This window comes from Lycium barbarum, chromosome 3, assembly GCF_019175385.1.
Source record: "Lycium barbarum isolate Lr01 chromosome 3, ASM1917538v2, whole genome shotgun sequence".
Lineage (NCBI taxonomy): Eukaryota > Viridiplantae > Streptophyta > Magnoliopsida > Solanales > Solanaceae > Lycium > Lycium barbarum.
Window position 1 is genome coordinate 147,827,245 of NC_083339.1, and position 13,212 is coordinate 147,840,456.

The 13,212-nt window shown below is 33.0% G+C and overlaps 1 long non-coding RNA gene across 3 annotated transcripts; it reads right to left on the minus strand.

Moving 5' to 3' along the window:
- Positions 1-322: 322 nt before the first annotated feature.
- Positions 323-6,292, minus strand: LOC132633515 (uncharacterized). Of its 3 annotated transcripts, none has more exons than XR_009579668.1 (7): positions 6,104-6,292; positions 5,583-5,663; positions 4,671-4,716; positions 2,997-3,175; positions 1,694-2,747; positions 645-756; positions 323-570 (listed from the first exon to the last, which is right to left on the minus strand). It is a non-coding gene; the product is annotated as an uncharacterized LOC132633515 (long non-coding RNA). The 3 variants fall into 3 exon arrangements; XR_009579669.1 differs by having other exon boundaries at positions 1,694-1,854; positions 6,104-6,277; XR_009579667.1 differs by having other exon boundaries at positions 1,694-1,834; positions 6,104-6,265.
- Positions 6,293-13,212: the final 6,920 nt, after the last annotated feature.

The window sequence follows — 13,212 nt, forward strand, 5'->3', positions numbered from 1 at the left end:
TTTTTGTTGCTCTGACATAAAAAAGTGGGACCATCACTGCTAACAGGGGACATCTAGCCCAGGAATTAAATTAATGAAGCCCTGGGTTTTTTGTGAATCTTCTCCCCCCATTGCATAATGTACAAATGCTCTAAGCTAGCTTATTTCTAAATTGACGAAATTGCCCTTGGTCGTCCTAACTCATATAATATTTCTATTATATACTAGATGGCCTATGCCCGTGCTGCGCACGGGCCCAACACTTCGGATTATAGTGTATCTATGTATATGTAGTTGTGTTTAGATAGTGATAATATATATATATATCAAAATACGATTAATATAACATTGTAGTTTGTGCTCCGTATTTAAAACTTTATTTTATTCGTGTTTGCTATTTGGAAAGAAAACTCAAATTTACAGCATTTATGCCACTCACTTAAATACATGAGCCATAGTTTGGAAAGATAGCTCAATTTGTAGCATTTATACCACTCACTTAAATAAATGAGCCACCCTCACACTTCATCTGGTTTCACGCCATGAGCACAATCCAACTCATTCTTGTGCAGAGAATGATTCGAGTACAATCTGCAAAAAAAAAGGAGGTCAAGTCAATATACATTTGCCAGCAAAATGCACAAATGAAAAAAGCGGAGACTTACCAAATATGTCTTTTTTGAAGGAACAAACTTTAATGAAGTTATTACATTGCAACATGGCAGTGCTTTATATATCTTAAGATAGAAAACCTTCAACGCTTTCAATTCAGCATCCCTGCATGATAATGCAACTTGTTCATACACGAAGCAGAAACAAATATAATGCTTTCTACAAGCTTTATAATTTATCTACAATTGCTTTGTTGAGCTAGATCTGTAAACTTTTCCAATTATTCCTTTCAAGTGGTGAAAAATGGTGAGTTTAGCTTCTCAGATAATCATTTGTCATCACTTAAATTACTACTCCTTTCAACCTTTTTCTGATAAGGTACTAATTCTACTAATTTAAGGGTATAAAGTATTTTGGAACAGTGGTTCAGTTATCAAGTACTAAAGAGAATTAGTGAATTCTCTAGCGGTACCTAGCATATAGTTTATGAATTTAGGTTGCATCAAATGTTTGACAATCTCCTCTCTAACAGTAGCAGTTTATCTCTCTGATTGAAGTTTAGTTTGATTATGACTTGTAAATTGACTTTCTACTAAGGAGTCATTTTAATTTAGCGCAGAGGTCCTGTAAAGCATGTACCAATAATCATCATGGTCGAATAATTATTACCTGTATTCAAGCTGAAAGTTCAGAGGAGATGCCCAAATATTTATCTAAGTAATAGTAGTAAATAAAAAGATTGCGATAAGCTACAACAAACAATAAAGTAATATAAAAAGATTCATCTGATGGTTCAACTACACCAATAATGAAATTCATTAGACATGGTTTACCGCAGGGTAGAAATGTTAAAAGAAGTCCATTCACAATCACAGTATTTAGGACAAACACTTCTGCTCAATGCTATGAAAGCCCAACTCACAGAGCTCACTTCCAAATTTCAGTAAGCATATACTCACCATACCATAGCCAAGATGAATTGTATGTGCGAAATAGTAAATGTGCTAAATTACTAACAGCAAAGGCACATTGTAATAACTTATTATACATTTAGAACCTATTCAAAGCAGAGCATGAGATAATCACATTAAGAGCCACTTACTTGAAATGCTTTCCGAATCATCCCAATATGTCTTGGTTAGCCATGTCAGCTGAATTTACACCAATCAACATGTAATTTTCTCTTTACTAATTCCCAAAAGTAACATTTGATGAGTGTCTGTGAAGTAGCAAAGCAGACAACCTGCATACACTCCCATTTTTCTACTCTCAGACACAAAAAATTGGTTCAAGTCGCACTTGTTTCCAATACAAAAGAAAATTAGAAAGAACAAACGTTTTCAAGGACATAACCAGATAGTCTCTTAAGAATTACATCTTCAAGGACATAAGCAGATAATCTAAATTTTCAAGGACATAAGTAGATAATCTCTTAAGAATTATATATTCCTGAGAAACTATGGATAAGAATGGTACAAAACGTGATACCCCAAGCAAAGGAGTGTTGCCTATCCCCATATTACTCGAAAGAAAAAAAAAAAAAAAAAAAAAAGAGCGGGACGCATATTAAAAATGAAATTGTTTATCTACCCAATCCGAGGAAAGCTCATATCTTTTAATGCTTTTGCAATTAAGCTCATCATCTTTAAAATTCATTTTCTACAAAGGACTCTTTAACTGAGTTTCTCTCAGTATCAAAATGCACTAATCGAAATAGCTACTGCATAAATTGCAAATACTGAACTGCTCTAATAATTGAAAAAGAAGATTAATTCATGCCACTTATATCTTTAGCTTCACATCAGTTTCTGTTGTGGAGCTAATCTTGTATTTTTCTTAGCATTACTTCATCACCAAAAAAAAAAAAAAAGGACCAGCTCAATACAACCTAATCTGTTTGTCTTCTGATAAACCTTGTGGGACTCAATATGATCCTAAGAAATACATTGGAACTACGGATCTAAGCATCATGAAGAGCACTTGAACTCAGACAATTTGTACTTTTAGTTCAAATTCAACCAAGTATTAGGACAATTAAGCATTATTCCAACAGAAGCAACATAAGTAGGCAGAAACGGACAGATCATCCGTTTATTTTGTCCGGAAGGAGGACATATTCTTAATCTGACAAACGATACATGACCATCCTCTCGTTACTGTTAAATAGATTATACAAAAATTAGTTATTACAAAGAAATGAAGTCAACTATTCCAACAAAATTGAAAAAAGATACAAAGATAGACTTATGCGATTAGACGTTTCTATTGGTCAATATATATAAAAGTTGAGTTTTTCGCATGAAAATATCATCAACTTACATAGAAATTGCTCAAATGGTCTCATGCATAAGCAAATCCAGAAATATCTGCTACAGAAAGTAAGATACGCTATAATAACAACTTACCAATCTTTATCGGGCTTTATGTAGAAACAATCAAGTAGACTTGATAAGAGCAGTAGAGAAACAGCTCTTAGCAATGCCTTCAACCTATTAGCCTCTATTGGAGCTTTCTTTTCTCCTCAGATCCAAATAATCGAGAACTCCTTTCAAATTATCTGGAGCTTGATTTGCTCTCTCTTTTCCTACATAAAACATATTAGCGGCAACAATATTTTAATAGAATAGTGGAAAGGGAACACCGATTTGGAACACATTATGGTCAAAGAAAATCTGCTACAGTCGGTAAGTAAAGGATGCTAATTCAAGTTTCATGTCAAAAATTGAACCAGTGTGGCATGGGAGACTAAAAGTAATGAGAGATTATGAATAATCACATGATCAGGTAAGGTTTCTCTTCATATGAAGGGTTTGATTGAAAGTTCATTAAAATGATAGGTCGCATTTTTGTTTTTCTGCTCTCTCATAAACTTCCAGTCAAAATGTTTTTTCAGAAATTTTCTCCAAAAACATTTCCAAAAAATATCTTCAAATGTCGAATACAACACAACCTTTTTACCTTCCAAATCTCTATGCATTAGAGAATAAAGTAATAAATTCAGAGTTTTAATAGGACTCCCTTTGGATACATTACAGAGATTTAATCAATCTACATAAGGTGAGTCAAAAATGACGTTCAAATTCTTTGTATTAGCTAGAGTAGGCAAAGAATCAACTTAATACAATCTTCACAATGCACTTTAAGACTAAATTCTACATCACTTCAATCAATATTTTTAAAACATAAAACTTTTGTATGCACCTAAACAAACGAACAGTCCTAAAAAAAAGGGAAATAACAGATTCAGCCTCCTTTTTAGAAGAACTACTTTCATTTTTGATTGATTTCATTTCCTATAACCTTGCTACTTCTGTTTCTGCTTGCAAGAGTGACTTTGGACATTTGACTCAGAAGATTATTTAGAACTGGTGGGTGATAATCTAAGTTGCTCGGACTTGGGACTCGGGTGTGGGTATCCGATACGGGTACGGATCCGAGTGCCGGATTCGGCAAAATCTAAATTTTAAGATTCTGGGGTGCGGATCCGGTTATGAATACGGGTAAAGGGATTCGGCTAATTCAAAATTATACTGCTATTGTCTGCCATCCGAATTGGCGAACACAAAACCCGACCTTGAATTCTTGATTTCTCTGAAATACGAAGCAGCAAAAATGAGACAAAAGTACTATAACATTGAAGGTATGTCATTTCCCTTATCTTAAATCTGTTTTATCTTTAATTTTGATAAATAAAAATCTCAATTTTTCCCCAACTTGTCGATGGACTCGGGTCAAAGTATTCAGACTTGGTTGACCTTATCCGGAACATATCCCGCTCCAGCTCCTGCTCCCAACTTGTGTCGAGACAGGATCGGCACCAAAAATGGAGAGTCCTCAACTTAGGTGATAATTGAGATATTCAAAAAGTGCATATATTAAGCGAGCAGAGAAAAATATAAAAGTGCTACAGGGACACATAAGAAATTGAAGTTACTATGTAAAGTGACCAAGTTGTTCAATCTTACCGTATTAGGCCTTAGAATTAAGTAAACGAATCATAATGGTTTGTTACTTCCAAGACTAATAAGAAAACTAATATAAAGAAATTTTGAAGTAGAACAACACTGTTTGAGCCTTACCACCTGTAATGTTGATTGCGGGATAGGTTATGCAGCCTTCGACATACTGCAAAGTAAACAATTAAAATAACTTCATTAGTTGCTCACTCAAATACAAAAACAGGAAGATAAATCACAAACAGGTACATGGTGAAGAATGCAAAGAATGAACACTAAAATGAAGTAGATTATACTGAAATTTGACAAAAAGCTCAAACCTAAATCAAAATAATTCATTGTAACACATATACCAAAGAATGAACACAAAAGTAAAGAAGGATATTCTGAAATTTGAGATAAAAAATCTTAAACACAAAATAAAATAATGCACTATAAGGCATATATGAAAGAAAGAACATGAATTTGCAACTGGAAAATTTTAATCTTGAGACCACAAAGCTCATACCCAAATTAAATACATGAGCGAATATCAAAGAACAAACACGAATTTACAGTAGGATATATTGAAATTTGAGATCAAAAAGGTCAAACCCAAATTGAAAAAATGCATTGTAATGCATAAAGAAAGAATATGAATTTACAATTGGAAAAATTGAATCTTGAGAATGGAAAAGCTCACACCCAGACTGCAAAATGAATTGTGAAACAGACATTAAGGAAGTAAGAAGAATTTACAATGAATTTTTCATACTTCAATAAGGTTGGAACCTCGAAGGTACAAAGCTGGAGAATGATCTGGACTATAAATAACGAAAAAGATCAGTCTCAGCAAACTCTGTTCAGCAGAATCAAGTTTCCCTCGAAATAATTGAATTCTTTAATCTCGACAACAAAGGAAACTCCTTGAAAATGGCAAACCATAAGCGCCTACTAATAGCCTTTAGTATTCTACTTTTAAACAAAGAGAGAGCTTAACCCATCATTTAATCAAGCCAAAGTATAGAATAACTCAATAGACAAATGCAACTTTACCTGTTCACCAAAATTGTAACTTCAAGTGATCCCATAACTTTAAAAACCCAATAACAAAGTGAATAGCCATTCAGATAGAACCTACAGAAGGGGAGGAAAAAGGAAGTGAAATACTAAATTATTTGTTGGCTCAAATTGTTGACAAAATAATTATCCCCACAACAGATTGAGTGCAAGGTATCACGGTAAACTTTGACCAAAATTGAAATTTAATGAAGTTAAGGATTTCTGACTTAGAAAGGAAAGCTGCCATTTTTATGGTACATAGCCTCCTTTAATCTTGGTAAAATCAGCAAAACAGTATCTGATCTAAAGGTGGTTGTTCTAACTCTGTCGAATAAATCAAGCCTAAGGTATAAGGAAGCAAAATGCTCGAAGAAGGCATCGATAGAAGTAGAATTACAACAATAATTTGTTTCACCTAAAGTTCATTAATCTTTCCTTCAAACGTCATGAAATTCAGACATGAAAAATGGGAATTGAAGAGAACATGAAAAGTAAAAAAATAATATTAAGAATACCTGAACTTGTCTGAAGGGATTGAAAGAACTGAGCATTTTCCGGAAGTATGGAGAAAATTGGAAGGGATGGGTTTGTGTCTGTTCAATCAGTAAGACAGATGATGGGTTTGAGTCTATTCTAGATTTATTATAAAATGACAAAAGTGCCGTCAATTTTAATTTATTAATTAACAACACACGTTGATAAAATGCCCACAACGGACGACGAAAAGCACCCCAACTGGTGCTTCTAATATAGTAGAAATAAGTGTCCAAGAGGGACTAACATAGCAATGAATACTTGTACCAAAAATAGTTATATATATATATATAAGTGTCCAAGAGCGACTAACATAACAATGAATACTTGTATCAAAAACTATATAAATTATACACTTTAACACAACAATGAATACTTGTACAGCTATATAAATTGTACACTTTAACCAGCAACTTCTTCATCCCACGTGGACATATGTTATAGTACTGAATATTTATTCTCTTCTCATGTATACACGTATGCACTTCAATTTTAATTCTCCGACACATTTATTTCTTCCGTGCACTTTTACTTATTCACTTTTGACTTTTCACGTTCTTTAAAAATTAATAAATGAAGTATTCCCTCCGTCTAATATTACTTGGCCACTTTACCAAAAAGTAAACAAGTAAAAGTGCACGGATAAAATAAATGTGTCAGAGAATTAAAATTGAAGTACATACGTCTATATATGAGAAGGGAATAAATATTAAGCACTATGACATATGTCCACGTGGGATAAAAAGCAGTTGCTTATGTCACACCCCATTTTAACCGGGTCGATTTAAGGAGTATGACGTATTGGTGATTCCTGTTTATTCTGTTTTAAGGAGTCGCCACCTAATTATTTAACGGTGAATTAGGACACCTAGATGTTAACTAAGGGAAAGTTAAAACTAAACCTCAATTAATAATCTGCTTAACCAGTGTGATTCTAGGTAAGGGCTCTATGTTATCCTAAAGGGAAGGGGTTAGGCATCCTTTAGAATCCGTTAACTTACGATTATCCGACCAAACTTAGGTTAATTAATTATATTGAATAAGGTGCCTGAAATTTTAAGAAAAAGACTAAGAAATGTTGCTGAGGTTTATAAAAATATAAAAATGTTGCTTAAGATAAGATTTAAGTAAAACATAATAATTTACATGAAAGAGAATTTTAAATGCTATTTTAAAACTTGTAGAAGTTGATATGGCTTTAAATAAAAATGCTACTTAGAATAAGATTTTGTAGAAAATATAATAGTTTACACAAAAGGAAACTTCAAATGCCATTTAAGCCAAACTTATAAAATGTTGCTAAGACCTTAAATAATAATGCTCTTTGAAATAAAATTTACATATAATATATAAATAGAAAGAAAAAATGCGAATTTGTAACATACTCTTTTTTTGATAACTATGTGAAACAATTTTAACAATTATGTATTAATTAGCTTTGCGCTTTAGAAATACCTGAGATTATGTTTCGTTAACTATATTTGACTAAAGTGTGCATAATTTGGATGAAACCTTAAGATGTCTACAAAATATTCTTTAGTTCCTATCTGCGTGTTAGTGACGTTTTGAGATTCCTAAGATAGTAAAACATGATTCCTTTGACTTAAGAAAAATATGAATTTCATGCTATTGAAAATTAATTATCCTAAATAAAAATGAGACATGAAAAAGAATAGTATTAACTTATGGAATTAATTGTTAGTCTTCCTTAAACTAACTACCCATTACTAAAACTAAGCCTACTAATTGCACTAAGGTTTATCTAACTTAACAAAACAAAATGTTAGCCATGCAATACAAATTAGATGCTTAACAGAATAAAATAGAGGAATAAATAAAATTGAATGGGTTCAGCCCATTCTTTGAACTGTTGCAACCCGTCATTGTTGGGCTTTGGCCCAATTGTATTTTAAACTGCTATGGCTGTTGCTGCTATCTGGGCCTCGGCCCAGAATCCATTGATGTGTCTGATGGGGTTTGACTCGGTAAGGTATCCCGTTGGGCTTTGGCCCAAGAGCGAATGCGGAAGGAGATGAGTCCAAAGGACTCGTATGTGAGGTTCATGCGAAAAAAAATGAAAGAACAAAAAGAGGATTAATATGTGATCAATGAATAGCGTTAAGCATATAAAATGTAAACTAAAGAATAAGTAGTTTGTGTATATTGTGTATGTGCCATGTATATCACGTAACAGTAGCATAATAGCAAAGAGGAAGGAGGGGAGTAGAAGGGTTTAGCAACATCCTTCCTTGAAATGCAGCAGTCACTCATCAAATCGAGACAAACAAATGCAGTAGTAGATTACCCCAAGATATAGTGGCAAACTACAACAGCCAACCACAAAGATAGCAACTCTTAAATGCATTAACAAACTTGTTTAAGTGTGACGCTTATTCAATGGTGGGCAGTTAGAGAAAAAAAATAGTAGCCACGTAACAACAAGTTAGCTCATCAAATGAAGTATCTGTTTATTTCTGTTTTCTTTCTTTTTAGATACCAACATTTGGCCTTTCAATACGCAGCCTATAGATCATTCCCATATCTAAAAAAAAAAAAAACTTCATGAACCTGCGACACTTCAAGTCGATGGAAAGCCTCGTTTCCTTTAGGATATCAGTGCTTAAAGTAGTTTAGGAGTTCGTAACTGACATGAGAGATACTAAAAAAAACATTAAACTTACATGCATAATTGCATTTCTTTCTAAATTTGTTTGCACTCCTCCATAAGAAACAAGTGAAGGATTACTCAAAGCTAGAAATAAAGCTTCCAGTTTTGAGGTCCCTAGGTCATGTGTTTTCATTCAAGCAAAGATTATTTTCCAGTGCTTAAATTTAGCTTCAGGGGAAAGACTTCAAGTTGAATTTACTCCATTATGGACATATTCAAAGAACTTTAACATGCTTCAAAACTCATACTGGTTTAAATAAACATTATACTGGATGAACCTATCAAAAGGCATAATTATGTACGAACTATCTCAACCAGGTTCAACTTTCAGTTCTTAAACAAAAGCAATTAGAAGTGTTCACAATACATATCACAACAATTCTTTTCGTATATTCAGGTCCATAAAAGAAGCAGGAATTACATATTCTTCATGTAGCCTAACAAATAAAGGTCCTGAGATGTGCACTGACCAACACATGAACTCTAGATAACTGTTAACTGGAGTTCAAAATACGATAAGATCAAACGGCTGGGTTAACAGTATTTCAAATTAAACTAAGGCATTTTTACTCCATAAATTAAACCTTTAGTGCACAGAATAAGAAATTGAAAATGACTATTCACACAGCTATTATATTTGCCCAGTACAGGATTTCAAGCATACATCACAAGTTTCCCAGAATACCAGACGAATTCACATTTTTCTACAGGTTGTATTTCAAAATCTCTTGAGTCTTTCCAACACTCTCTGAGACTTTAGAGCTGAACCAAATTGAAACTGAATTTATATCATGGGCCTCATACTTCTGAAACAGAACCACAGGGAACATACAACCGTCTTGATCACTCTCACAGCAAATAAATATCATTTCAGTCTTAGCAAATTCATTTTTTATCTCACAGGCTTACAGGTTATACTTATCGTCAATAGAACACTATAAAGGCAATATTGAATTCAAACAACACATTGTAGAGGAAATAATCATGTTGTATCCAGATAGGGGATCATGAGTGACTTTAAGCTCCAATAATCAAACAGATATATAGGCATGCTTCAAATCCCACATTAGTCTAAAAGGAAATCCAGCTTAACCAAACTAACACAACGTGCTTAGCTAAACATAAGATTAAACTAATCTATCAAGCACACTTAATCAGAATCAAACTAAACAAAGACTGATATGTACACACGTCTCACTATATAGAACTACTAAACATACTTCTGAAACAAATTAAACCCAAACTTGACAGCGGAATATGCTTAACTGATGCTAAAATTAATATCAACAGATAGGGACAGACCATTTGAACTAAAATACAAGGTACACACGCGAAATAAAAAAGACAGGGGATTACCTTCTTCGGAGGCAGCGAAGTGAGGCTTCGAGCTTCCGATCTACCTCGAAACACCACCAAATCCGAAGTTGGTATCCTCTCGGATCCAAAAAAAACGAAAGAGAATAAAATGTTCAGTATCTTTGGAATCGATATTCAGCGATATTGTTACTGCTAAAACAACTGATATTTTGTAGAGGATTTTAGGCCAGTAGGAAAACTTATTTTTTAAGGGATTTTCGATCTGTCAAGATATGGTTTTTCAGGGGATTTTCTTGATTTTAAGGTTTCAATTCTTGGGGGTTTCCTGAATCCCCAAAAATCCCCCTTTTTCTCTTCCCCTCCACCACTATTTATCGGGTTCTTATGGTTTTTGTCTTGAAGAAGGAAAGAGAGGAGCGGGGGGACAGAAGAAGTGGGGAAACAGAGGTGCGTGGGGAGCAGGAGAAGGTGGGGTGTCAGAAGCGAGTGGAGATGATGATGGTGGAGACAGGTGTGGTGCGGCGTGGGGTGTGTCAGAGGTGTCGGTGATGGGGATCACGTGGTGAAGATGGAGGTATGGGTGTAGGTGAGGTAACGTGGGGTATGGGGCGTCGGAGTGATGGAGGAGATGGAGGTGTGAAGGTGACGATGGGGAGGTGGAGATGTGAAGGTGACAATGGGTAGGTGGAGAGAATCGACGGGAAGGTGGGGAGGCGGAAGAGAGAGTGAGAGAGAGGAAGAGAGAGACGGCGGAGGGGCGAAAAATGATAAGGAAACCCTAAAGGGTTTTCCTTATCCTGAACGAAAATGGGCTGGACCCGGTCCATAAAATGGACCAGGTCAATTTTTTGGGCCGGGTATTAAAAGAATGAGCTAGCGAATTAAAACACGGACTATTCCAAAAAATTGAGATCAAAATATGGGCTAGTCAGGAAATATTTATGAGTTGATTGGGCTTTGATTTGGGATCCGATAAATCAAAATACGGACTGAGTGCAAGAAATAGTTTGGCTTCTAAATTTGGATAAAGAGACCCATTTCAATTAATGATATACCGAGGGTGACAAAATATTGCTTAATACCAAAAAATGTGTGATTATTAGACTCGGGTAATAAGATCATATTGTGTTATAATAGCCGTGTAATAATATATATTATTTTCTTCGAAAATCCGCAGCAAAATAAATACTTTTTTTTTTATTTAATTATACAAAGATAAATGCGATGCGTGCGCGTAAGCTGGTAAAATGCCGAAATGATAAAAAATTATGGATTATAATAATAGTAATAAATAATAATGATAATAATAAAAATACGGTAAATAATAATAATTGATAGAATGATACAATAGCGGTATTGATAAGAGGCTAATAATTATAGTAAACATAATATATATTTTTTATTTTTTCCAAAAATATTAGAAGCTTAAAAATAGGTATTTTGGCAGAGAGACGGGACAAAATTGGGTGTCAACAGCTTAAAGTGTATAAGTTGTATAGCTTTTGGTACAAGCAAACTATGCCGTGCGATGCACAGGCCCAACATAATTAATTTGGTTATTCATTTTAGTTAGTCTTTATGGTTTGTATATTTTGCAAAGATACCGTGATTCTCCGTAGTGAGTCTCCATATTTTGTTTCTTTTCCTCTTATTTTTCCCTTTAATTTCTTAATTGTTGTTAAAATTTATCTTATTTTGGTTATGTCTGCATCTTTTTATATTTAGTAAGTTGACAATTCAAATATCCTATATGTCAAGTTTATAATCACAATATTCAAAGATATTTTATTATATTATACTCATTTTTAATTTAGGACCACAAGATTCAAAAGTCTATCTTTATTTCTTAAACTCCGTCACTTTAATTAGCCAGTCTTTAAGGTTTGTATTTTGTAGATATCTTTTAAAAACATTCTAATTGTTATTATATATAGCAGTATATACAAAATGTATTTTATGTACCATCACTTTAGTTATAATTAAAAAATGATAGAATTAAGTATTTGAGATGGAAAGAGTCGGACACAATGAAAGTTGTTCGTCGATGTGAAAAAGAAAATTAGCAAGAATATGAGGGGAAATTAATATTTTCATTATAGATTTTTTCTTTTAAATTCTTTAATATCTTATATGTATACCGACATGTTGATATTCATCTCAATTAACTAACTGTTCAGATCCAAACATAAGAACCATTGTTGTATATATTGGATTTTTAAATAGCAAAACTAATAAAATAGTTTTATTAAATTAATTAAAAACTATGTTAATAAGGGGTAAATTAGTTACATTATAAATTTTTTATATTAACAATTATAGATAAAAAGAATTGTTACATAGAAATTAAATTAAGATTTAATTAATTTTATTTTGGTTTTGTAAATGAACAAGTAATTTGGACATATATTTTTAGTAATGTGGCCAAGTAATATGGGACGAAGGAAGTACTTCATTTACTAATTCTTAAAAAACGTGAAAAGTCAAAAGTGAGCAAGTAAAAGTGTACGGAGGAAATAAATATGTGTTGGAGAATTAAAATCGAAGTGCATATGTGTATACATGAGGAGAGAATAAATATTCAGTACTATGATATATGTCCACGTAGGATAAAAAAGCAGTTTAGTAATGTGGTCAAGTAATATGGGATGGAGTTACTTGTTCATTTACAAAACCAAGATAAAAATAATTAAATCTTTCCCATCTTACCCTTAGTAATAAATGTTCTTGAAAATAGTCAATTTTGATTAGAATGTATTTATTGGAGAGAGATAGGGTTAAGATAGTAAAATATATACACATATTAGTCTCTGCTTAGAGTACAATTTCAGTTGTTTTTTGTACAACTTATTGTTGCTGTGTTCATCCACTTTAGGCGTTTATATATAATATATATATAAGAAATAAAAAAAATTATCTTATTTTGGTTATGCATACCTCTTTTTATATTTAGTAAGTTGACGATATTTGTGTGGAAGAAGGACCAACACAACATTGACTTCTTGTACTAAAAGCTTTATAAATTGTACACTCAATTAATGCTTGTACCAAAAGCTATATAACGTGTATACTTTAACCAACTACTTTTTTATCTCACGTGAACATATG